We start from the raw sequence: 26,359 nt of genomic DNA on the forward strand, positions 1-26,359 counted from the left end.
AACGGAACCAGTTCCACCTCCTCTGACCCACCTTAACCCGGCACTGCAGGGAGGCTCAATTTGCCGGATGCCCGCTGAGATTTTGTTACCAGTGGGCGCTCGCCTCCCTCACACCTGAGCTCCTTCTTCCGGCTCCCGCAGTGCACCGTGGGAGAGACATCATGACGTCTCTCCCATAGTTCCGAGGAGTGGCCAGCCAGATGGACGCGGGAGTGGGGCTTAAGGTAAGTACTGCTTTGGGTTTTTTTAGTGTAAGCGGCTTCCATATTGGGGCATAACTTCTGGGGGCACTACTACTGGAGACATTTACTTGGGGGCACTACTACTGGGGGCATTTACTCGGGGGCATTACTATTAGGGCACTACTACTGGGGGCATTTACTTGGGGGCAATACTATTGGGGGCACTACCACTGGGGGCATTTACTCAGAGGTATTACTATTGGGGGCATTACTACAGGGGGTATTACTATTGGTCACAGCATAAGGGGCACTATCACTACTGTGGGCACTGCATAAGGGCCATTACCACTACTGGGGGCACTGCATAAGGGGCATTACCACTGTGCGCACTACATAAGGGGCACTACCACTACTGGGGGAACTGCATAAGGGGCACCACTACTGGGAGCACTGCATAAGGGGCACTGCCACTACTGTGGGCACTGAATAAGGGGCACTACCACTACTGGGAGCACTGCATAAGGGGCATTACCACTGTAGGCACTCCATAAGGGCACTACCACTACTGTGGGCACTGAATAAGGGGCACCGCTACAATGGGAATTGCATAAGGGGCTCTACTGCTGTAGGCATTATGTGTAAGGGCACTACTACTATGGGCATTGTATAAGGGACACTGCTACTGTGGGCATGATGTGTATTAAGGGCACTACTACTGTGGCGATTGTGTATAAGGGGCACAAATGTGGGCATTGTGTAAAAGGGGCACTGCTGTGTGTCATACATGAATAAGGGACACTACTATGTGGCGTAAAGTGAATCAGTGGTGAATCAAGATTGTGCTACTGTGTGGCGTAATTTGAATTGGGAATACGCCCCTTTTAAAAAGACCACGTCCATTTTTGTTTCGGCCCGAGCTGTCCATTTTCGTTAAAAAAAACGCTGGGGGGGGGGTGAGTTCCACCACTTCTCTAGGACCACTTTACCGCTTTAAGCACTATGTGTGCTGATATCACTAATCCCCTCAACGCACTTTCATACATCTCCCCCTGTGAAACATAGAAACAAGATAGGTGGAGACTATCACAAGGGACAACCAATTATATAAATGACCTTTAGCACCAAACATTTAGCATTATAAACTCCCGGGAGTGGAATAATTGGTGAACATACAGTAAAAAAAAAGGTAAATTCACAATAAAATTAGAGCACAATTAATCTTTAAGTACTGTATAAAAACCAGCAGTTACAGTACACTTGCATGTGAACTGAGTACTGGCAAGTAAATAATAGTCAAAGCACTTTGATTTTTGTGGTAGGCAGTTGATGTAATTAACTGTTGGTAGATGTATCCACAGTATCCAGACTATGCAAGTCCATGCCTACTCCATAGAGCAGTTTTCCCAGTATTGGAAGTAGGGCAATAATGTTAAGGCTTGTGGCTTGCAATCAAAAAACAGTTATGAAACCAACTCCTCCGTGATGCTCACAGCGCTGTGAGCAAGGACTGACAAACCCTCTCTATAGGTGTGCAGCTATTGTCACTAATTGAGGACATATACATAGTTCTTTATATATACTCTATCTGGCTCCTGGATTCATTTGTTATCTTCCCCTGTGAACTCTAAGCAGAGTATTTGGTAAATTAATCAAGTCTGGTGCACATGTAACTCTTCAAAAAAAGTGCCTATACTCACAGTAGCCAATGAAATGTTGGCTTTCATTTTCCAAACATTTTCTATGTGAAAATATCCCCCATAGCTATAGTCAAACAGAAACTACTTTCTAACCATTTCAGGGTGAGGGAACTGCCGCCGGTGCAGCCGGTGCACTGCATCGGGGCCCACCGCAATATAGGGTTCCACACTGCCCGGTACTGTTTGTAATTGGCAGGCTGCAGTGCAGCTGCTTGCTGGGCAATTATCAAGGCTGTGACTGACCCGGCCGACAGCTACACGCAGAGAGGACCAGGGCATAGTGCAGTGAGGCTCAGAACTTGCAGTGCACTACTGGGTAATAAATCCCAGCAGTCTTTGCAGTGGGGTCAGAGGAGCATGTGCTGAGCTCTTATTGGAGGAGCCCATCACATGTTCCTGTGACCTGGAGTTTAGCAGCAGCGCAGCCTCATGGGTGTGACTCATTGTAGGCTGTGACTAAAACTCTGCCGGCTGACTGAGGATGCTGCTGGTCAGTACACTGTGTGGGCACTACAGGTGGCACAATGTGTGGGGACTACAGTGTAGCAAAATGTGTGGGCACTAAAGGTGTCATGTGTGGGCACTACAGGTAGCATGTGTGGGCACTACAGGTGGCATAATTTGTGGGGACTACAGTGTAGCATAATGTGTGGGCACTAGAGATGGCATAATATGTGGGGACTACAATATGGCATAATGTGTGGGGACTACAGTGTGGCATAATGTGTGGGCACTACAATGTGACATAATGTGGGGCACTACAGTGTAGCATAATGTGGGGGCACTACAGGTGGCAAAATGTGTTGGTACTATAGTGTGGCATAATGTGTGGGGCACTACAGTGTGCACATAATGTGGGGGGCACTACAGAGTAGTATAATGTGTTGGGCACCTACTGCATCTCTCTGTCATCCACTGCCTGTCACCTCTTCCTATCACCCTCTCCCTGTCACCCACTGCCTCTCTCCTCTCCCTGTCACCCACTGCCTGTCACCTCTCTCTATCATCCTCTCCCTGTCACCCACTGCCCCTCCTTCTCCCTGTCACCCACTGCCTGTCACCTCTCCCTGTCACACTCTTCCTCTCAGCCACTGCTTTTCCCTGTCACTACTGCCTGTCACCTCTCCCTATCATTCTCTCTATGCCACCCTGTCCCCCTCTCTGTCACCCATTGATTCTCCCTGTCACCTCTCACCCTCTCCCCTGTCACCCACTGCCTCTTCCCTCTCCCTGTCATCCACTGCCTGTCACCCACTGCTTATCCCTGTCACCTACTGTCTGTCACCTCTCCCTATCAATCTCTCCCTGTCACCCACTGCCTCTTCCCTCTCCCTGTCACCCACTGCTTCTCCCTGTCACCCTCTCCATGTCACCTTCTTGCTTCTCTTTGTGTACCTCTTGCCCATCCCTGTCACCCTCTACATCTCCCTGTCACCCACTGCACTTTGAACTTGGAGTAGGGTGGAGGAGGGGGGCCCAAAGCAAAATTTTGCACATGGGCACACCACTCACAAGTTCAGCCACTGAACTTGTGAGTGGTGTGTATATTTAGATGTGTTCTCATTTAACTATCCTGCCAGCTGTACATTTCTGTGGCTTTGCATATGCTAGAAAAAAGAATCATCTTATGATAAGATATGACAACTCGTGATAAGGTGTCACAAGCTAATACAGTATTCTATAGAGTTTTAAAGAATACTAGATTGTGACAGTTCATCAAGAGTTGTGATAGCTTACTACAACATAGTATTGTACTCAACTCTGCGATTACAGTCCAGGTTTAAGTAGAGATGAGTGGTTTGGATTGCTTGAAATCCGAACTTCAGGAATCTGAGTCAATCCGAGTGGCGGCTCGGGTTTCCCCATCTGACTCAGATTCCACTTTGAGGCAAAATGTCATCCTCGCGGGATTGGATTCTCGTGGGTTTTGGATTCTATATAAGGCGCTGAGGATGGGACTCGGCACCATTCCTTGTCAGGCACGCTGTTCTATGCTGCGCTTTACTCTGCTGCATAGGCTGTGCTGTGTCCAGACTCAGTAAAGGCTGTGCTACTCTTAGTCAATGTGTTTATTGGGTATACGCTGCTGTATGCTGTGCTGTACTCTCGGGCTGTGCTGTGTCCAGACTCACAAGTGGTTGTGCGGTTCTTAGTCAATGTGTATAGTAGGTGCACACTGCTGTATGCTGTGTTGTACTCTGCTGTATATAGGCTGTGATGTGTCCAGACTCACAAGTGGCTGTGCTGTTCTTAGTCCATGTGTATAGGGTTTGCACGCTGCTGTATGCTGTGCTGTACTCTGCTGTATATAGACTGTGCTCAGAGTCACAAGTGGCTGTTCTGCTCTTTGTCAATGTGAATAGGGGGTGCACACTGCTGTATGCTGTGCTGTACTTTGTGTATATACAGTAGGCTGTGCTGTGTCCATCAGTGAAGACATTCATGTGCATATATAAGCCAGGTGACTCCACGCAGTTTGAATTGAGCTGCAACATAAAAAAATAAATAAATAAAAATGAATTCTATTGTTTGTACTGTTTGGTACGCTTTACCCTAATGCGCTTTGTTCACGTGCATATATAAGCCCTGTGACTCCAGTCAGTGTGAGCCATGTGCCATGTTTAAAGTTGAACTCCCACGTGTTTGTGTCGCCCACTGCGCTTAGCTTAGTCAGCCAGCTAGCTCGGTGCAACCTTTTGGCTTAAGCTGGATGAAAACAATATTGTGAGCTGCGAGGTGGTCAAAATTGACTGGAAATGAGTGGAAATTAATGTTGTTAAGTTTAATAATACTCTAGGAACAAAAAAGGCTAAAATTATGTGATTTTAGCTTTTTTTGCCAATTTATGGGAAACAATACAAAACCAAAACCAGTCACCGCGGTTTAGCAAAACCAAAACCGGCCGACGAATTAGAAGAAAAAAACAACACCTAATCCATCAAAAATGGACAGGTGCATATCTCTAGGTTTAAGTCATTTCTGAAACTGATCGATATTCTGTTCATTAATTTTGATCATTATATGTGATTCCAAGTGTGCCATTTTAAATTATTTTATTTTCTACTGTCACTAGGCCTACATGAGAAGCAATAGTAGTATATGTGCTTCATTATAGTGTTGTTGGTTTTTATTTAAATCCAACCTAGTAAATTTATTTTTAGTTTCAAAACAGATGTTAAAAAAATGTTGTGCTTATGACCTGATGGGGAGTAAGCAGGGGCATATTAAGGCAGGGGGCCAGTCTGTGGATGTCTGTGGGCTGCCTCCAAATACAGTAGGAAAGAAAACTTGGTGCGAGTCTTGTGCGTATGTGCATACCTCCGGCGGTATTGCCGGTGCCATATTTCACCTAGTGCCAGAGATCTACACATGCGGCAGCCAGAAGTCAAGAAAAATGATGGGTGTAGGTTGTGCAGTGTGGACCCCTCTGCACTGCACACCCTGCACCCATTGTAGATATGACTATGGGTGTAAGTGTACCAGGGTGACCGACAGTCAGGAGGCCGGCAGTCAGAAGACCAACAGCAGCATCCTGATGCTCAGAATCCTGACTGGGGCACCGTAAGTATCCTAACCCTCTCCCCTTCACCCCCTAGCCCTAACCCCCCCTTCCTGCATCCTAAATCCCCCCCCCCGTAGTCTAACCCACCCCATTAGTGCCTAAGCCTAATCCTCCCCTCTTGGTGCCTAAAGCTAACCTTCCCCCTTAGGACCTAACCCTAACCCCCCCCCCCACCTGTGCTGCCTAAACCTAAACCCCCCCCTCCGCAGCCCATCCTTAACCCCCCCTGAGTGGTGCCTAAACCTAACCCTCCCCCCGCACACACACAGCCTAAACCTAACCTGCCTGCTATATTTACATTTGGGATGCAGGCTGAAGGGATCAGGCACCGGTATCTCAAGTGATGTCAGGATTCCGGCGCCGGTATTCTGCCCGTGGGTCGGGATACCGGCAGCGGGATTTTAACCGCTGGCATCTTAACTGCATCCCTTCTACACAACATGACCTGACCACTGAATATAACTGTAATAAAATTTTATTCCAGTCTCTACATACTTACAACATTACACCTAGCCAACATGATGCGAACGCTGCATATCATCATAATATAAGTCTCCTCCATGCTATACAAATGTAGAACCCTAAGTATACTAATGTGACCAATGCACAACATCATAAAATCATTTATATAATATTTGAGTGGCGTGAATACTTGTACAAACAAGTAGCTTTATCTGTTCTGTTTTGCTTTTCTAACATTACTGGTCAACCAACAAGCTATATACTGTATCTATGCTGGTGTTATTAAAATAAATGTTAATAAACTGTTATCCATGCCTGAGAGAGTAATAATAACATTTGTCCACTTGAACAATACTTATAGCTTCTCTGCTTCACTCCTGTTTTCCACCATCAAATTTGTTCTTAGGAATTTATCCCTACTATAAGACACTGCATCTTCTTGACGTGATATGACCAACTCGATGCTGACATAAAATTATCTGATATGAAGTGACTACTGGGAAAAAGACACCACACAAAGATATGGATTAAGGCTTTGGGTGGGCCTGGGGCACTTAAGTCTGGGGGGCTATAGAGCAACATTCGGGATGTGGGGATCGGGTCCTCATGCGCATGCCTTTGAGATACAAACGGAAGAGTCCCCAGCACTTCCCCAGCTGTTGGGCTGCCCCAGTCTCACATGTGCAGTAGGTGAGAGAGTTCTTTCCATAACTTTTCTCCCACAGGACCATGTGGCCCACAGTGGTGGGACAGTTCCCACAAAGCGGGTATGTCCTGCCAAAATCAGGACGGTTGCCGGGGTATACATACATAATGGGGCCTATTTATCATTCTTTCCTTTAATAAAAATTTTTGGAAAAAGGGTGTTTTCACTTAATGTAAATGTATTTAAGGGCTTTTGGAGCAGTTTTCGTAAAAAACGACACCAAGCCCTTTAATTCACAATTTTTTAATAATCAGATCACATTTCCCATACTTGAAATGGGAAATGCAATTTGCTTCAAATTTACCAAGGTTGAACTGTAAAAAATATACCAGGGGTGGGACCCTGTGATGATTACTCCACCTGGAGATTGCGTTAAGCAGGGTTCCCCCCCCCCCGTTTTCCCTTCTCTGGTGCCTGTGATCAGTCGTTTTTTTTTACACACTGGGGATGGGAGAAGAGAGCACCCCTGAAGGACAGGGCACCCCTTGGACAATACAGCACTACAGCCAGCCAGCCAGCCCCTGTGGACAGGACAACAGCCAGCCCCTATATGGACAACAGTAGCCAGCCCCTATGTATATGGACAACAGTATCCAGCCAGCCCCTATGGTCAGCAACAGCTCCCTCCCTCTTCACAGTAGCCAGCCAGCTTAGTATGTAATGTATATAATATAAGTACTTTATTATAAGTTTGTTGAACACAGTGACACAACAGTAGCCAACAGTTCCCAGCTCCCCCCCTCTGCACGCTCCACAGCCGGAATAAAAAATGGCGGCGATCAAGGGACCTTTATATAATCCGACAGCGGGATGATGATGTTTTGCCTCGTTCTGGGAACCGAGTCTGGTGGGAAAACCCAAGCCGGACTCGGTTCCCGACTCAGATCGGGGGGCTCGGGGGGGTTCGAGTTTCCAAAATCCGAACCCACTCATGCCTAATACAAACATGCAGAGAGACAATATAGTGTCCACCCTACTTCTTTTTACATTATTATACTGGCCATACACGGCACGATATAGGTGCTATATTGTGCCATGTATGGGCACGATATCATAACTGTGCGCTGTGTGCTCCCGCGGGATCGTATATCGCATCCCCAGATCTTCCCACAGGTTTGTCTGATCTGGGATGCGATGTACGATCCCATTCAGATGGAGGAGGGAGAGCTGGCATATCGTGCGGTCAGCGGGGACCGCATGATTGCCAGTGGTGACAGCACGACCCGTCTGCCGACAGATCGGCAGTCGCCCTACAAGGTGCAACGCACCGTGTATGGGCAACATTACTTAGGTACTCTGTCTGCAGCTCCTCCTCCCCTCGCTCCCATGGTACTGGCATTGGCACTGACTGACTCCCCCTCGCTTCGACTCCACCTTATCTCTCCTTTTCAATTTTTCTCCATCTCGCAGTGCAGAGTTACAGTGCATTTCTGCCCTGCAGCTGTTATTAAAAGTGGGACAGTTGGGAGATATGCATACCTAGCATGATATGACTACTGAACATAATAGTGTTGTACTATTGTATTACATAGGACCCATCATTTACTCAGCTTTACAAGATCAATAGATCTAACTACAATAACATTCTTCTGAAGTGTTATGATGTACTGTACACTTAAACAGCATGCAGAGTAATGATGCTACCACTGCATAAAACAGGAAAAAGAACTATTCACCTCATCAGTTTTCAGGCTCATATAAAAAGCTCTTTCCCAGAGTCTGCTTTGAGTAGCATTTACCAAGTGGCAGACATAGCCCAACCAGCCTTGTATACAGGTAAAACCCATGTGTACATAAGCCGTTAAAAACAAGGATAATCATTTCCATGGACCAATCTTCAAAATCTAGAACTGTCCCTGGGAAACAGGAACCTTTTGTCAATTACAGTATGTATTAGCAAAACAATTGAGGAGACCAATCACGTGTAACATGTACCAAAAGTAAGCATACTCAAACTGCACATTGTTTTAATAGATAAATTACAAAGCAATAACATTTAAATAATATATTCAGAATTTTATATTAGTTTTTTTTTTCTTAAAGTTGTTTTCCCTATCAGACATGAAGGCATTTATTTAGTTTACAGCAGTATTTTTTTTTTTTTTAAATACACAAAATAAGATGAAAAGATTTGTAGGGGGGAGTGATGCTGTTATAGAATTGTAATTCTTTACCAGAATTTATGATAACAGTGAGTGATGCAAAATAGTTAAGGACAGAGACTAATGATATCTTCTTTGCAATAGGGAAGACGATGGTATGCAAACAAATTACTAGCACAGTTCATAAAACTAATCCATTCTTTTACTGTTTATTTAATTTTGTGTGGTGTATATTTTATATGCTTTATATTCACAAATTGATTTAAAATTGACTGTGCCATGATAAGCTCTTTGGAGACGTCATATATTTAAAGGCAAGCTTGCTCAATTCACTATTACCACACACAAATACATGAAGCAAAGCCAAATGTTTAATCACATTTCTTGCTCTTATCTCTATCACCCTGCGTACCCCTGTGTATACTTGCTATTTGCTTTTTGGAACAAAATAGTTTATGAGCAAGGCTGTCCATTGGGATTTTCCCTCATTCTGGCTTGGTTTGGTAAGCCAGGAAAATTAAATGTTGGCATGATTACAGACCACACCCTGGCTGTTTTCAGTACACGCATTGGTGAGACACAAAACAAATTCAGCTTTTCAGAGTTATGTGCAAGTAGAAATAGTCATCACCAAACATTCACATTAGGGGTTAACATTCAAAGGCTTGGATCTACATCTTGTTTAAAGAAAATGTCAATCTGCTTATCAATGCTGCCAGCAAGAATATGGAGCTATTAGTAGCAGCAGAAGTCATTCAGTTTTCTATCTCAAACCATTAGGACTAGTCTACCCTAGTTACCTTGTGCACTATGGGCCTGATTCAGCAAGGAACACAGATGCAAATGCAATATCGATTACACACGCAGTCTCACTGCGAAAGTATGCTAATCCATTGCAATCGCAATGCAATCTCAGCACAACAAAAGGACGCCCACTTTACCTTACACACATCCATAATGTTTAGCAAGACTACGAAAACATTGGACATATCGAGTACCATCGCAGCCTCACGCACTGGCACGTCTGCGTTCGGCCAACCACCCCCCCGTTACCACCCACAAAAGGCACTTCTTGTCAATCACTCTGCGATGGGTCTATGTAGCCGCTGCGATCGCAGTCCCGATCACAATGACTAGTTCGCGCATGCGCACTGCATTACAAACGCATCCGCAGTACGCAACAATCGTCGGTTTGAGTGCGTATTAGCAACTGTGTTCCCTGGTGAATAAGGCCCTATGTTTTCATACAGTTTCCAAGTAAACTAATAATTATCTCTTTCATTGTAATTTGTAATACTTAGGGGTGAGCGGGTTCGGATTTCTGAAATCCGAACCCCCCCGAGCCCCCCCGATCCGAGTCCGATCCGAATCAGGCTCGACTTTTCCCGCCTGACTCGGATCTGAAATCGAGGCAAAACGTCATCATCCCGCCTTCCGAGTCTCGCGGGTTTTGGATCCTATATAAGGTACCCGCGTCGGTGCCATTTTCTCTCTCGGCTGTGGACAGTGAAGAGGGAGGGTGGGAGTTAGGGCTGTGTAGTGTAGTGTAGTGTAGTGCTGCTGTTGTCCACTACTTCAAAGTCCATAGGGGCTGGCTGTGTTGTGCTGTGCTGCTGTTGTTAATAGGGGCTGTGTCCACTACTTCAAAGTCCATAGGGGCTGGCTGGACTGTGTTGTGCAGTCAGTTCTCCATAGGGGCTGTGTCCACTCCAAAGTCCTGTGCAGTGTCCCAGTCCTAAAGGGGTGCTGTAGTGTTGTCCAGGGGGTGCTCTGTCCATCAGGGGTGCTCCCCCCAAGTGCTAAAAAAATAATATATTTTCTGTGTTTGTGAATTGTGTGCGCAGTAGCCGCACGTGCATCAACAAAGTAGTGCCAAGCGTGTGCCTGTGTCATAAGTAAAGGGCCGGCTGACTTGACCGTTAAAGGGTGCTGTAACCCCCGAAAGTACACTCCAGTCCAAACCAAAAAAAAAATTATTTTCTGTGTTTGTGAATTGTGTGCGCAGTAGCCGCACGTGCATCAACAAAGTACTGCCAAGCGTGCGCCTGTGTCATAAGTAAAGGGCCGGCTGGCTTGACCGTTAAAGGGTGCTGTAAGCCCCAAAGTACACTCCAGTCCAAACCAAAAAAAAAATTATTTTCTGTGTTTGTGAATTGTGTGCGCAGTAGCCGCACGTGCATCAACAAAGTAGTGCCAAGCGTGCGCCTGTGTCATAAGTAAAGGGGCAGCTGGCTTGACCGTTAAAGGGTGCTGTAACCCCAAAAGTACACTCCAGTCCAAACCAAAAAAAAAATTATTTTCTGTGTTTGTGAATTGTGTGCGCAGTAGCCGCACGTGCATCAACAAAGTAGTGCCAAGCGTGCACCTGTGTCATAAGTAAAGGGCCGGCTGGCTTGACCGTTAAAGGGTGCTGTAACCCCCGAAAGTACACTCCAGTCCAAACCAAAAAAAATATAATTTTCTGTGTTTGTGAATTGTGTGCGCAGTAGCCGCACGTGCATCAACAAAGTAGTGCCAAGCGTGCGCCTGTGTCATAAGTAAAAGGGCGGCTGGCTTGACCATTAAAGGGTGCTGTAACCCCGAAAGTTCACTCCAGTCCAAACCAAAAAAAAATAATTTTCTATGTTTGTGAATTGTGTGCGCAGTAGCCGCACGTGCATCAACAAAGTAGTGCCAAGCGTGCGCCTGTGTCATAAGTAAAGGGCCGGCTGGCTTGACCGTTAAAGGGTGCTGTAACCCCCGAAAGTACACTCCAGTCCAAACCAAAAAAAATTTTATTTTCTGTGTTTGTGAATTGTGTGCGCAGTAGCCGCACATGCATCAACAAAGTAGTGTCAAGCGTGCGCCTGTGTCATAAGTAAAGGGCCGGCTGGCTTGACTGTTAAAGGGTGCTGTAACCCCCGAAAGTACACTCCAGTCCAAACCAAAAAAAAAAGTTTTTTCTGTGTTTGTGAATTGTGTGCGCAGTAGCCGCACGTGCATCAACAAAGTAGTGCCAAGCGTGCGCCTGTGTCATAAGTAAAGGGCGGCTGGCTTGACCGTTAAAGGGTTCTGTAACCCCCAAAGTACACTCCAAACCAAAAAAATATATATTTTCTGTGTTTGTGACTTGTGTGCACTGTGGCTGCACGTGCATCAACAAAGGAGCAGCGCCAAGCGTGCGCCTGTGTCCCATAAGTAAAGAGCCGGCTGGCTCATTTCTTAAATGGTGGTGTAACCCACAAAGTGCACTACTCTCCAGCAAAAATAAAAAAATATTTTCTGTGTTTGTGTGCGCTTTAGCCGCACATATATATCAATATAACATAAATGGAGGACCAAACTTTCTCCGATAAAAATAAAATAGGGAAAGATCAAGAACCACTTCCTCCTAGTGCTGTTGCTGCTGCTGGGAGTTGTTCATCATCCCAGAGAGGAAGTAGGAACATCACTACTTTTACTAAACAATTGACCCTCCAATAGTCCCTAGCGATGAGGATGAAGTACGACAGCAGTCATCCTGAAGCAAAACGTATAACTGAGGCCTTGACTGCTATGTTGGTGTTAGACGTGCATCCGGTATCCGCCATTAGTGCAGTGGGATTTAGACAATTGATGGAGGTAGTGTGTCCTCGGTTCCAAATCCCATCTAGATTCCACCTGCATCCTCAAAGCAGCAGCGACAAGCGTGCGTCTGTCTGTTAAAGGGTGGTGACAACCTCAAAGTGTGCTACACAAACAATTAAAATATTGTTCTTTTTTTTTCTGTCTTTGTGAAATGTGTGGGCTGTAGCCGCACCTGCATCCTTAAAGCAGCAGCGACAAGCGTGCGTCTGTCTGTTAAAGGGTGGTGACACCCTCAAAGTGTGCTACACAAACAATTAAAATATTGTTCTTTTTTTTCTGTCTTTGTGAATTGTGTGGGCTGTAGCCGCACTTGCATCCTCAAAGCAGCAGCGACAAGCGTGCGTCTGTCTGTTAAAGGGTGTTGTAACTCTCAAAGTGCTCCAAAAAATAAAAACATTTTTTTTATGTGTTTGTGACTTGTGTGCGATGTAGCCGCACTTGCATCCTCAAAGCAGCAGCGACAAGCGTGCATCTGTCTGTTAAAGGGTGCTGACACCCTCAAAGTGTGCTACACAAACAATAAAAATATTCTTCTTCTTTTTTCTGTCTTTGTGAATTGTGTGGGCTGTAGCCGCACCTGCATCCTTAAAGCAGCAGCGACAAGGGTGCGTCTGTCTGTTAAAGGGTGGTGACACCCTCAAAGTGTGCTACACAAACAATAAAAATATTCTTCTTCTTTTTTCTGTCTTTGTGAATTGTGTGGGCTGTAGCCGCACTTGCATCCTCAAAGCAGCAGCGACAAGCGTGCGTCTGTCTGTTAAAGGGTGTTGTAACTCTCAAAGTGTTCCAAAAAATAAAAAAAAATTTTTTTTAATGTGTTTGTGACTTGTGTGCGATGTAGCCGCACTTGCATCCTCAAAGCAGCAGCGACAAGCGTGCATCTGTCTGTTAAAGGGTGGTGACACCCTCAAAGTGTGCTACACAAACAATAAAAATATTCTTCTTCTTTTTTCTGTCTTTGTGAATTGTGTGGGCTGTAGCCGCACTTGCATCCTTAAAGCAGCAGCGACAAGCGTGCGTCTGTCTGTTAAAGGGTGGTGACACCCTCAAAGTGTGCTACACAAACAATAAAAATATTCTTCTTCTTTTTTCTGTCTTTGTGAATTGTGTGGGCTGTAGCCGCACCTGCATCCTTAAAGCAGCAGCGACAAGCGTGCGTCTGTCTGTTAAAGGGTGGTGACACCCTCAAAGTGTGCTACACAAACAATTAAAATATTGTTCTTTTTTTTTCGGTCTTTGTGAAATGTGTGGGCTGTAGCCGCACTTGCATCCTCAAAGCAGCAGCGACAAGCGTGCGTCTGTCTGTTAAAGGGTGTTGTAACTCTCAAAGTGCTCCAAAAAATAAAAACATTTTTTTTATGTGTTTGTGACTTGTGTGCGATGTAGCCGCACTTGCATCCTCAAAGCAGCAGCGACAAGCGTGCGTCTGTCTGTTAAAGGGTGCTGACACCCTCAAAGTGTGCTACACAAACAATAAAAATATTCTTCTTCTTTTTTCTGTCTTTGTGAATTGTGTGGGCTGTAGCCGCACCTGCATCCTTAAAGCAGCAGCGACAAGGGTGCGTCTGTCTGTTAAAGGGTGGTGACACCCTCAAAGTGTGCTACACAAACAATAAAAATATTCTTCTTCTTTTTTCTGTCTTTGTGAATTGTGTGGGCTGTAGCCGCACTTGCATCCTCAAAGCAGCAGCGACAAGCGTGCGTCTGTCTGTTAAAGGGTGTTGTAACTCTCAAAGTGTTCCAAAAAAAAAAAAAAAATTTTTTTAATGTGTTTGTGACTTGTGTGCGATGTAGCCGCACTTGCATCCTCAAAGCAGCAGCGACAAGCGTGCATCTGTCTGTTAAAGGGTGGTGACACCCTCAAAGTGTGCTACACAAACAATAAAAATATTCTTCTTCTTTTTTCTGTCTTTGTGAATTGTGTGGGCTGTAGCCGCACTTGCATCCTTAAAGCAGCAGCGACAAGCGTGCGTCTGTCTGTTAAAGGGTGGTGACACCCTCAAAGTGTGCTACACAAACAATAAAAATATTCTTCTTCTTTTTTCTGTCTTTGTGAATTGTGTGGGCTGTAGCCGCACCTGCATCCTTAAAGCAGCAGCGACAAGCGTGCGTCTGTCTGTTAAAGGGTGGTGACACCCTCAAAGTGTGCTACACAAACAATTAAAATATTGTTCTTTTTTTTTCGGTCTTTGTGAAATGTGTGGGCTGTAGCTGCACCTGCATCCTTAAAGCAGCAGCGACAAGCATGCGTCTGTCTGTTAAAGGGTGGTGTAACTCTCAAAGTCCTCCAAAAAATAAAAAACTATTTTTTTAATGTGTTTTTGACTTGTGTGCGATGTAGCCGCACTCGCATCCTCAAAGCAGCAGCGACAAGCATGCATCTGTCTGTTAAAGGGTGGTGACACCCTCAAAGTGTGCTACACAAACAATAAAAATATTCTTCTTTTTTCTGTCTTTGTGAATTGTGTGGGCTGTAGCCGCACCTGCATCCTTAAAGCAGCAGCGACAAGCGTGCATCTGTCTGTTAAAGGGTGGTAACGCCCTCAAAGTGTGCTACACAAACAATTAAAATATTGTTCTTTTTTTTTCGGTCTTTGTGAATTGTGTGGGCTGTAGCCGCACCTGCATCCTTAAAGCAGCAGCGACAAGCGTGCGTCTGTCTGTTAAAGGGTGGTGACACCCTCAAAGTGTGCTACACAAACAATAAAAATATTCTTCTTCTTTGTTCTGTCTTTGTGAATTGTGTGCGATGTAGCCGCACTTGCATCCTCAAAGCAGCAGTGACAAGCATGCATCTGTCTGTTAAAGGGTGGTGACACCCTCAAAGTGTGCTACACAAACAATAAAAATATTCTTCTTTTTTCTGTCTTTGTGAATTGTGTGGGCTGTAGCCGCACCTGCATCCTTAAAGCAGCAGCGAAAAGCGTGCGTCTGTCTGTTAAAGGGTGGTGACACCCTCAAAGTGTGCTACACAAACAATAAAAATATTCTTCTTCTTTTTTCTGTCTTTGTGAATTGTGTGGGCTGTAGCCGCACTTGCATCCTCAAAGCAGCAGCGACAAGCGTGCGTCTGTCTGTTAAAGGGTGTTGTAACTCTCAAAGTGTTCCAAAAAATAATTTTTTTTTTTTTTAATGTGTTTGTGACTTGTGTGCGATGTAGCCGCACTTGCATCCTCAAAGCAGCAGCGACAAGCGTGCATCTGTCTGTTAAAGGGTGGTGACACCCTCAAAGTGTGCTACACAAACAATAAAAATATTCTTCTTCTTTTTTCTGTCTTTGTGAATTGTGTGGGCTGTAGCCGCACTTGCATCCTTAAAGCAGCAGCGACAAGCGTGCGTCTGTCTGTTAAAGGGTGGTGACACCCTCAAAGTGTGCTACACAAACAATAAAAATATTCTTCTTCTTTTTTCTGTCTTTGTGAATTGTGTGGGCTGTAGCCGCACCTGCATCCTTAAAGCAGCAGCGACAAGCGTGCGTCTGTCTGTTAAAGGGTGGTGACACCCTCAAAGTGTGCTACACAAACAATTAAAATATTGTTCTTTTTTTTTCGGTCTTTGTGAAATGTGTGGGCTGTAGCCGCACCTGCATCCTTAAAGCAGCAGCGACAAGCGTGCGTCTGTCTGTTAAAGGGTGGTGTAACTCTCAAAGTCCTCCAAAAAATAAAAAACTATTTTTTTAATGTGTTTTTGACTTGTGTGCGATGTAGCCGCACTTGCATCCTCAAAGCAGCAGCGACAAGCATGCATCTGTCTGTTAAAGGGTGGTGACACCCTCAAAGTGTGCTACACAAACAATAAAAATATTCTTCTTTTTTCTGTCTTTGTGAATTGTGTGGGCTGTAGCCGCACCTGCATCCTTAAAGCAGCAGCGACAAGCGTGCGTCTGTCTGTTAAAGGGTGGTGACACCCTCAAAGTGTGCTACACAAACAATAAAAATATTCTTCTTCTTTTTTCTGTCTTTGTGAATTGTGTGGGCTGTAGCCGCACCTGCATCCTTAAAGCAGCAGCGACAAGCGTGCGTCTGTCTGTTAAAGGGTGGTGACATCCTCAAAGTGTGCTACACAAACAATAAAAATATTCTTCTTCTTTTTTCTGTCTTTGTGAATTGTGTGGGCTGTAGCCGCACCTGCATCCTTAAAGCAGCAGCGACAAGCATGCGTCTGTCTGTTAAAGGGTGGTGACACCCTCAAAGTGTGCTACACAAACAATTAAAATATTGTTCTTTTTTTTTCGGTCTTTGTGAAATGTGTGGGCTGTAGCCGCACCTGCATCCTTAAAGCAGCAGCGACAAGCGTGCGTCTGTCTGTTAAAGGGTGGTGTAACTCTCAAAGTCCTCCAAAAAATAAAAAACTATTTTTTTAATGTGTTTTTGACTTGTGTGCGATGTAGCCGCACTTGCATCCTCAAAGCAGCAGTGACAAGCATGCATCTGTCTGTTAAAGGGTGGTGACACCCTCAAAGTGTGCTACACAAACAATAAAAATATTCTTCTTTTTTCTGTCTTTGTGAATTGTGTGGGCTGTAGCCGCACCTGCATCCTTAAAGCAGCAGCGACAAGCGTGCATCTGTCTGTTAAAGGGTGGTGACACCCTCAAAGTGTGCTACACAAACAATAAAAATATTCTTCTTCTTTTTTCTGTCTTTGTGAATTGTGTGGGCTGTAGCCGCACTTGCATCCTTAAAGCAGCAGCGACAAGCGTGCGTCTGTCTGTTAAAGGGTGGTGACACCCTCAAAGTGTGCTACACAAACAATAAAAATATTCTTCTTCTTTTTTCTGTCTTTGTGAATTGTGTGGGCTGTAGCCGCACTTGCATCCTTAAAGCAGCAGCGACAAGCGTGCGTCTGTCTGTTAAAGGGTGGTGACACCCTCAAAGTGTGCTACACAAACAATTAAAATATTGTTCTTTTTTTTTTGGTCTTTGTGAAATGTGTGGGCTGTAGCCGCACCTGCATCCTTAAAGCAGCAGCGACAAGTGTGCGTCTGTCTGTTAAAGGGTGGTGTAACTCTCAAAGTCCTCCAAAAAATAAAAAACTATTTTTTTAATGTGTTTTTGACTTGTGTGCGATGTAGCCGCACTTGCATCCTCAAAGCAGCAGTGACAAGCATGCATCTGTTTGTTAAAGGGTGGTGACACCCTCAAAGTGTGCTACACAAACAATAAAAATATTCTTCTTTTTTCTGTCTTTGTGAATTGTGTGGGCTGTAGCCGCACCTGCATCCTTAAAGCAGCAGCGACAAGCGTGCGTCTGTCTGTTAAAGGGTGGTAACGCCCTCAAAGTGTGCTACACAAACAATTAAAATATTGTTCTTTTTTTTTCGGTCTTTGTGAATTGTGTGGGCTGTAGCCGCACCTGCATCCTTAAAGCAGCAGCGACAAGCGTGCGTCTGTCTGTTAAAGGGTGGTGACACCCTCAAAGTGTGCTACACAAACAATAAAAATATTCTTCTTCTTTTTTCTGTCTTTGTGAATTGTGTGGGCTGTAGCCGCACCTGCATCCTTAAAGCAGCAGCGACAAGCATGCGTCTGTCTGTTAAAGGGTGGTGACACCCTCAAAGTGTGCTACACAAACAATTAAAATATTGTTCTTTTTTTTTCGGTCTTTGTGAAATGTGTGGGCTGTAGCCACACCTGCATCCTTAAAGCAGCAGCGACAAGCGTGCATCTGTCTGTTAAAGGGTGGTGTAACTCTCAAAGTCCTCCAAAAAATAAAAAACTATTTTTTTAATGTGTTTTTGACTTGTGTGCGATGTAGCCGCACTTGCATCCTCAAAGCAGCAGCGACAAGCATGCATCTGTCTGTTAAAGGGTGGTGACACCCTCAAAGTGTGCTACACAAACAATTAAAATATTGTTCTTTTTTTTTCGGTCTTTGTGAAATGTGTGGGCTGTAGCCACACCTGCATCCTTAAAGCAGCAGCGACAAGCGTGCATCTGTCTGTTAAAGGGTGGTGTAACTCTCAAAGTCCTCCAAAAAATAAAAAACTATTTTTTTAATGTGTTTTTGACTTGTGTGCGATGTAGCCGCACTTGCATCCTCAAAGCAGCAGCGACAAGCATGCATCTGTCTGTTAAAGGGTGGTGACACCCTCAAAGTGTGCTACACAAACAATAAAAATATTCTTCTTTTTTCTGTCTTTGTGAATTGTGTGGGCTGTAGCCGCACCTGCATCCTTAAAGCAGCAGCGACAAGCGTGCGTCTGTCTGTTAAAGGGTGGTAACGCCCTCAAAGTGTGCTACACAAACAATTAAAATATTGTTCTTTTTTTTTCGGTCTTTGTGAAATGTGTGGGCTGTAGCCGCACCTGCATCCTTAAAGCAGCAGCGACAAGCGTGCGTCTGTCTGTTAAAGGGTGGTGACACCCTCAAAGTGTGCTACACAAACAATAAAAATATTCTTCTTCTTTTTTCTGTCTTTGTGAATTGTGTGGGCTGTAGCCGCACTTGCATCCTCAAAGCAGCAGAGACAAGCGTGCGTCTGTCTGTTAAAGGGTGGTGTAACCCTCAAAGTGCGCTCCACAAACAATAAAAATATTCTTTTTTTTTTCTGTCTTTGTGAATTGTGTGGGCTGTAGCCGCACTTGCATCCTCAAAGCAGCAGCGACAAGCGTGCGTCTGTCTGTTAAAGGATTACATCGGTGACAGCATCCAAGTAGGCATGTCAGACAGTCCGTACCTGTACTGGCAGGAAAAAGAAGCAATTTGGAGGTCTCTGTACAAACTGGCTCTATTTTACCTGAGTTGCCCCCCCTCCAGTGTGTACTCCGAAAGAGTGTTTAGTGCAGCCGGGAACCTTGTCAGCGAAAGGCGTAGGAGGTTGCTTCCACAAAATGTGGAGAAGATGATGTTCATAAAATGAATTATCAACTCTTCCAGGGAGACCAGCCTCCAGAACGTACAGAGGGACCTGTGGTTCCAGCAGGGATGAATTAATACTCTGTGAGGATGAGGATGTACACACTGAAGAGGGTGAGGAATCGGTGGATGAGGAGGATGAGGATAACATCTTGCCTCCGTAGAGCCAGTTTGTGCAGGGACAGATTAATTGCCAGCTTGTTTTGTGGGGGCCCAAACGAACCAATCATTTCAGCCACAGTTGTGTGGCAGACCCTGGCGCTGAAATGATTGGTTTGTTAAAGTGTGCATGTCCTGTTTATACAACATAAGGGTGGGTGGGAGGGCCCAAGTACAATTCCATCTTGCACCTCTTTTTTTTCTTTGCATTATGTACAGTTTGGGGCCTAGTTTTTCAAACTGCCATCCTGTCTGCCACTGCAGTTTCATGCCTAGATGGGTCACGTGTTTGTGCCGCCCACTCGTGTCGCTTAGCATAGTCATCCAGCTACCTCGGTGCAACCTTTTGGACATAAAAACACTATTGTGAGGTGTGAGGTGTTCAGAATAGACTGGAAATGAGTGGAAATTAAGGTTATTGAGGTTAATAATAGCATAGGAGCAGAAAAACCTACAAATTCTGTGATTTTAGCTGTTTTTATGCTTTTTTTCAAAAAAATACAGATCCCAAAGACAAAACCCAGAACCCAAAACACGGAAGGGTGGTTTTGGCAAAACCAATCCAGATCCAAAACACGAAGAAAGATCCAGATCCAAAACCAAAACACAAAACACGAAAAGTGGCCGGTGCACACCCCTAGTAATACTATAACTCTTCTACACCATTAACTAAAGTTCTAGGCAATGTCAGTATCAATGATTGTTCATAAATTATTCTTCTGTGTTTTTTTTATTACAATCTTAAATAGAACTCATATTTCCGAACTAAAGAATGTACTATACTTTTTAAGATCAAGCAGGGCCGGATGTAGGCTACATTCTGTCAATGCCCATAGGCATAGTACAAATGTTTGGCTAGAACTAGAAGTAAGCAACATTTTTAGAAACGTTCCATGGAATATTTGCCTCATTTCGCACATTTGGGCTCATAGTTTAAGTAATTTCTCCTGCATGAAATTTCCTTTATCACTTTTGTTCACCCATCATCCCTATACCACACTGACTTTTCCATTATTGCTTCTGTCCTACATTATGACTTATCATGTTCTCCCTGGACAAAACACTACAAAAAGCTTATTCAGCCTAAACGTGCTGTGTGAAGCCAGGGGATTTGGAGACAGAGAAAGGCATTGAAAAAAAAAGAGACAAAATAGAGAGGAAAGAGAAACAAAGGGAAAAAGAATGAGTAAAGGAGAGAGTGAGAGAGAGAGAAAAAGGATAGAGAAAAGGAAAAAGAGCAAAAAAGAGAGTAACTAATAGTTAAATGGAGAGCGATAGATAAAAATAGAGTAAACTTAGAAAAGTGAGCGAGAGAAACCAGGCAGAAAGAAAGGTGGAAACATAGAGGGAAAGATAATTTATTAATGCCCCCTCCCCAACAAATAGACAACCCTCTCTAGCATGGAGGTTACAGTGAGAAGGAATTTTTGCATTGGAGCAGCTTGAGAATGTTTTACCTCTTCAACCTTACTCTCAGTAGTTGCTGCATCTAGAATTGCTATTTTGGAGGAAACAACAGCACTATAGGATGAAGAGCTATCAAGGCAAAGTCAAAGGCAAATCGAGTATGTTGCTGTCAGTTGAGTGTGCTGCAATGATTTCATTTGATATATTATATCCTGTTATTGGGACAGAAAGTGTTGCCATGTGTGTGCATCGGTATCCATGGGTTGTTACATCTGTGGCAAAGTTTGGCTGGCTGCTTGCCACTTGTACAGGCATTTGTGTGTGAACAACTCTGCCATACTCCTATGGTTGGAGTTGGAGCTGCAGTTGATCAGTTGATGTACTCTGCATGCATCAGATTTGCTTTTGTCTATGCTTCCTGTTCATGAATCCCATGATTGTTCATTTCACTGAGATTCACTTAGGATGACCATATTATCTGACACATTTTAAATGATTTGTTTGTTTTTACTTTTTCCTCGGGATCCTGTTTGTTACTGGTGGACTGTCAAGAATTTACAACTGGTCTGATGATAGTAGCAAAGGCTGCCAGTCTATTTACTTCATATTGGATTCCATGGTAGTACTAGTGTCTGCAACAATAGGTGTTAGATACTCTACACTGTAGGGCTAACAGTAGGGCTGTAAATACTACAAAAGAAAAACAAACATTACAGGCACAACTCAAGGTCGGAATATTTACTTATCTAAAAATGTGTACAAAAATATTTCATATTTGAAATATATAATGATTTGTAATGATAAAAAATATTGAAACTCTTGAGCAAGAGGTTCCCCAATATACCAGCCTTTCAGTTTAGTGGAATATCTGTCTTCATTAATGGCTTGGTTAGAGCACCCTGACACAGGCTAGAGAGCGTAATATACAGTAGGGTGTATGTTATACACTATGGGCCTAAAGCAGAGTTGGATGGAGTTGTAGACATCTTGCAGTCGTTATCATGGAGCAGCACAGAAGAATGATTATATTGCTGTCTCACCGCACTGGGGTCCTAATTTCGATTCCTACCTATGTCCTATCTGTGTGGGGTTTGTATCTCCTCTCCATGTTTGTGTTGGTTTCCTCTGGGCACTCCGTTTTCCTCCCCTAATCCAAAAACATACTGGTATGTTAATTAGCTTCTGACAAACATATTAACCCTAGTGTTTGTATGTGTGTGTCATGTGGCAGGGAATATAGGTTGTAAGCTTCACTAGAGCAGGGGACTGAGGAGAATGTTTACATATTCCCTATTAGGCGCTTCAGAATATGTGTGCACTATATGAATAACTGCTAAAAATGAAATTAATAAATAAATAATCACTAGTGACTGCTTGCACTAGCCGAATACTGGGTGCAAAAGATACACCTGGAAACATTTACACCTACTGTACACCCATCTCTCCATATGCCACCATCTGCATATGCCCTCATTGAACTAGTATTTGCATGTGCACCGTTCCAGTGCATGCACAGTGTGAAAAAATTTAACGAACACTGTGTCAACAGGCGTACATTCAACTCAGCATTTATTCCATTTGTATGTGTATTTTGTTGTATATTCATTATTTGGTATGGTTGCCTAATAAATAGAATTAATGAAGAGACTTAAGACAAAGCTTATTATATTTACAAAATATATCATTGCTGGTTTATCTATCCATTTGTATTTTTATATACAGTCAATATTGGACTGGGGCATTAAGGGCCCACTGGGAGAATGCAGAGGCCTCTGCTTAAAGAGTGTGGTCAACCACCAGAGGGGGTGTGGCCACCCACCACAGAGACTTGGCTGACCATTAGAGAGTGCATTAATCTGTTTTTTTTTATAAATAAATATATATATTAAATACTGATAGTTCATATTGAAAATGGACCAAATTGATAACAACAATGCACTGTAGTGAAGGAATGTATAGTAATTAAGCACATCATGGTTATGCAGTCTATACATACCATATTAATGCACTGTGCACTATGCAACTTCTTTCAGCTCTCTCTGCAACATTCAATATAATTTGCCAGTCAAAATAAATTTATATTTGGAAGCAAAGTTGCATCCTGACTATTTATGGAGAGCCACAGGAACACTACAAATTATTAGTGCAGAGTGTTTTGCTTAGCAAATGTACAAGCAAGTTTGTTTTGTGTTTTTAAAAAAATGTTGACATGACTTAATGCTGACATTGTGAATGTCAACATATAGAATGTTGACAGACAATTATTTTTTTTTTTACAGATTTAGATAATGAAAGAAACGGCTAACTGATGGGCGCATCTAGGGTAGAAATGAGCCGCCTTAAATACCCTAAGTCCTATCACCAAGAGGACCAATGGGACAATAAACAATAGAAAGGTGGGTTATTTATTGGCGCTCAACCATCCTATTAGTAAACAATGGGTGTATAATATCATATGAAATACAATCAAGTACACTGAACCAGGATCTTACCCTCATAAAAGGGATATAAAACACTCCAAATGATGTGTAATGATGGTGAAAAATAAGACACACTTTACAATGTAGTAAAAAGGTTCATACCAGAGGTATAAACAGAGGGGCCTCTTGACACCTGCACCTTGAGAACATCTGTATGTATATCTAGGGATATACATAAAGGGCCCCAATGCTTACAAGATGATGTCCTTAAATCCACACAGTTATAACCTTGCGACCCTCATACAGGTGTAGCCCCTGGAACCCGGGGCCGCAAGGTGCGTTTGAAGTGTTGATGATCAATGTGTCCTGCAATTCACACTAATTCTTGCAGCTAGCTACATTCTTAATCGACGCGTGAGCCGAGTGATCCACCACTGAGAGGTAGGTCTAGGGTTAGGCTGGGACTAGGGTTATGCTTTGGGACAGGCTGTGACTAGGGTTAGGCTTATGGCCAGGCTGCGATTAGGGTTAGATGTAGAGTTAGGCTGCAGTTAGGGTTAGCCTGTGATTAGGGTTAGGCTTAGGGTTAGGCTGCTGTTAGGCTTAGGCTGCACTTAGGGTTAGGCTAAGGTTAGATTTAGGCTCAGTGTTAGGCTGCTGTTAGGGTTATGCTTAGTCTGCAGTTATGCTTAGTGTTAGGCTTCGGTTAGGGTTAGGCTACAATTAGGTTTAGGCTTAGGGTTAGGGTTAGGCTGCTGTAAGGGTTAGAGTTAAATTTAGGGTTAGGGATACTTAACTCATCAATGGAAAATCACATAGTGGACGTGCCGAATTATGACATTCACAATGTCTGCATCCAAGCAATATCAACATTATGTCAGTGTCGACATTGTGGATGTTGACATGTCGACATCCCACTCATGTCGACATTCAGAACATTTATTTATTACCAGTTATTTATATAGTACACACATATTCCGCAGCGCTTTACAGAGCATATTTGACCATTCACATCAGTCCCTGCCCCAGTGGAGCTTACAATCTATGGGCCTGATTCAGACCCACTCGCGAGCGGCTGTCCGCTCGCAAGTGGGTCGATGTTATGGACTGAGCATGCGCACGAAGGAGGGAGCTCCGTCGTGCGCATGCGCCAGACGCGACGAGCGAAGGAAAGTCCTTCGCTCGTTGTGTCCGATCAAAGGGGGCGTGCTGTCAATGTTGATTGACAGCACGCCCCCTTTGGTAGGCGTTCCGGGGGCGTGCCTCCCTGACGCGGGCGTTCCCACGGGAACGCCTCCCGTCAAAAGCCGGCCCACTGACATCACTAGTGATGTCAGTGGGAGTGATTTTGGCTCTGATAGAGCCAAAATCACTCCGGAGCTTGCGGTTGAAAACCTCAACCGCAGGCTCCGGCTCGCAATTTCGATGGTCGCGATGGTCACGACCATCGCGGCCATCAAAATGCATGCTCGTATAGCCTGTTGGTGGTGACCCACAGCTATACGAGCGTCCAGAAGGACGCTCCATTTTCATGGAGCCCGGCCCTCATTCAGAGCGTGCGCTCTGCTCAGAGCGTACGGCTCTGAATGAGGGCCTATATTCCCTACCACATGTTAACGCACACACATACAAACTAGGGTTCATTTTTGTTGGGAGCCAATTAACCTACCAGTATATTTTTAGAGTGTGGGAGGAAACCCACGCAAGCACAGGGAGAATATACAAACTCCGCACAGTTAGGGCCATGCTGGGAATCGAACCCACGACCTCAGTGCTGTGAGGCAGTAATGCTAACCATTACACCATCTGTGCAGCCCATGTTGTCATTCTATGGCGACATTCTGAATGTCGACATTTTGTACAACACCCAAATAAATGTATTCACTTTTTTATTCTTTATACAAATTAAAAGAACTATGCAAAATATTTATTGATGAATTTTCATTTCTAAATTTGATCTCGTGTTCACAACGTTTTCTAATGAGAAGAAAGTGTTTGTGACAAAGTTACATTTTTCCCAGTGTATTCAGAGCTTGTCGTCCCTTACTACTCTTATCACTCACGCTACTCTGCAATGACATTCTGTATACAAAGTAAGGGCCGTTGGCTTTGAAGTGCAGGATTAGACTTTGCCAGATCCCAGCCACAGAATAACAAATAATACAGGTTCAACAGGAGTTCTCATCAGTGATTAATTTTTCAAACCCAATTTCACTGCCACTTCCACAAGAAACATTGAACTCATAGTCTGTGGATAGATAGGGGAGATTTATCTGGTGTCCTAATGATTGGTGGATCAGACAGTTAGGAAAATTCCATTTTTAGGAGATTATATTTAAAATTTGCTGGCTTAGTTTTATCTGTGCTTTCAAAGGTATTGTTTTGTTTCATATTATAAATACATGGTAACCTAAAAATTATTATAATCTTTATCTTTTATGTTCAAATACTTCATTACTTTTGAGTAAGGGTAACCAAAAAATCAGCATAGTATAAATGCTTTATATCTTACATTACTATAGAAATGCCTAAAAACTATTTTATTTATGTTTTCTTTTATTTCTTTTCTGTTTGTGCGATATCATTAACAGCATAAAAAGTAATTTTCAGAGTGCTGGTTATATAAATGTACAGTGCAATGATGTACTTTCCATTTAAATGGTCTGAAGGAAGTTAAAAAACAGATACGCAATTTTACGATTGTTATTCTTTTTTTCTTTGTTAAGCCAGTAATGTCTGGCATTTTCCTCATTATTTCCATCTGTCTGTTTTTGATCAGAATCTTGTCCATGCAGATCTTTTATGTCGTGGCATACCATAGTTATACACATCAATGCTCTCTCTTGTATTGTACACCACATCAAACTCTTGGATGGACAGTTATAATGTAATGTTGAAATGGTATTAACATTCTATTGATTACATTCTGCAAGGCCCTGTGCTATACATATTTCATATATTTGCTTTTAAAGTGTACATTTCCTCAGCTTTCCCCTTAACTTGTGCTTGGGGACAGGCCTCAGAACATACCTACCTACATTCCTGAATAGTCCGGGAGACTCCCAAATTCCGGGCAGAGGGTCTCATTCAGACCCGCTCGCGAGCGCAGGACGCTCGCAAGCGGGTCGATGGTACCCAAATGCGCATGCGCACGATGGAGGCTGCTCCGACGTGTGCATGCGCGAGACCCGGCGAGCGAC

At 43.8% G+C, this 26,359-nt stretch overlaps 1 protein-coding gene and 1 non-coding gene across 2 annotated transcripts in view; both read right to left on the reverse strand.

Moving 5' to 3' along the window:
* TBX4 (T-box transcription factor 4) overlaps positions 1–26,359 on the reverse strand; it is a 266,648-nt gene that overhangs the window by 187,700 nt on the left and 52,589 nt on the right. The window lies entirely within an intron of this gene.
* Positions 23,452–23,602, reverse strand: LOC148506716 (5.8S ribosomal RNA). The gene has a single exon (XR_015869752.1). It is a non-coding gene; the product is annotated as a 5.8S ribosomal RNA (ribosomal RNA).

Source organism: Taudactylus pleione, unplaced genomic scaffold (genome assembly GCF_031769625.1).
Source record: "Taudactylus pleione unplaced genomic scaffold, aTauple2 ptg000397bl, whole genome shotgun sequence".
In the NCBI taxonomy this organism is placed as follows: domain Eukaryota; kingdom Metazoa; phylum Chordata; class Amphibia; order Anura; family Myobatrachidae; genus Taudactylus; species Taudactylus pleione.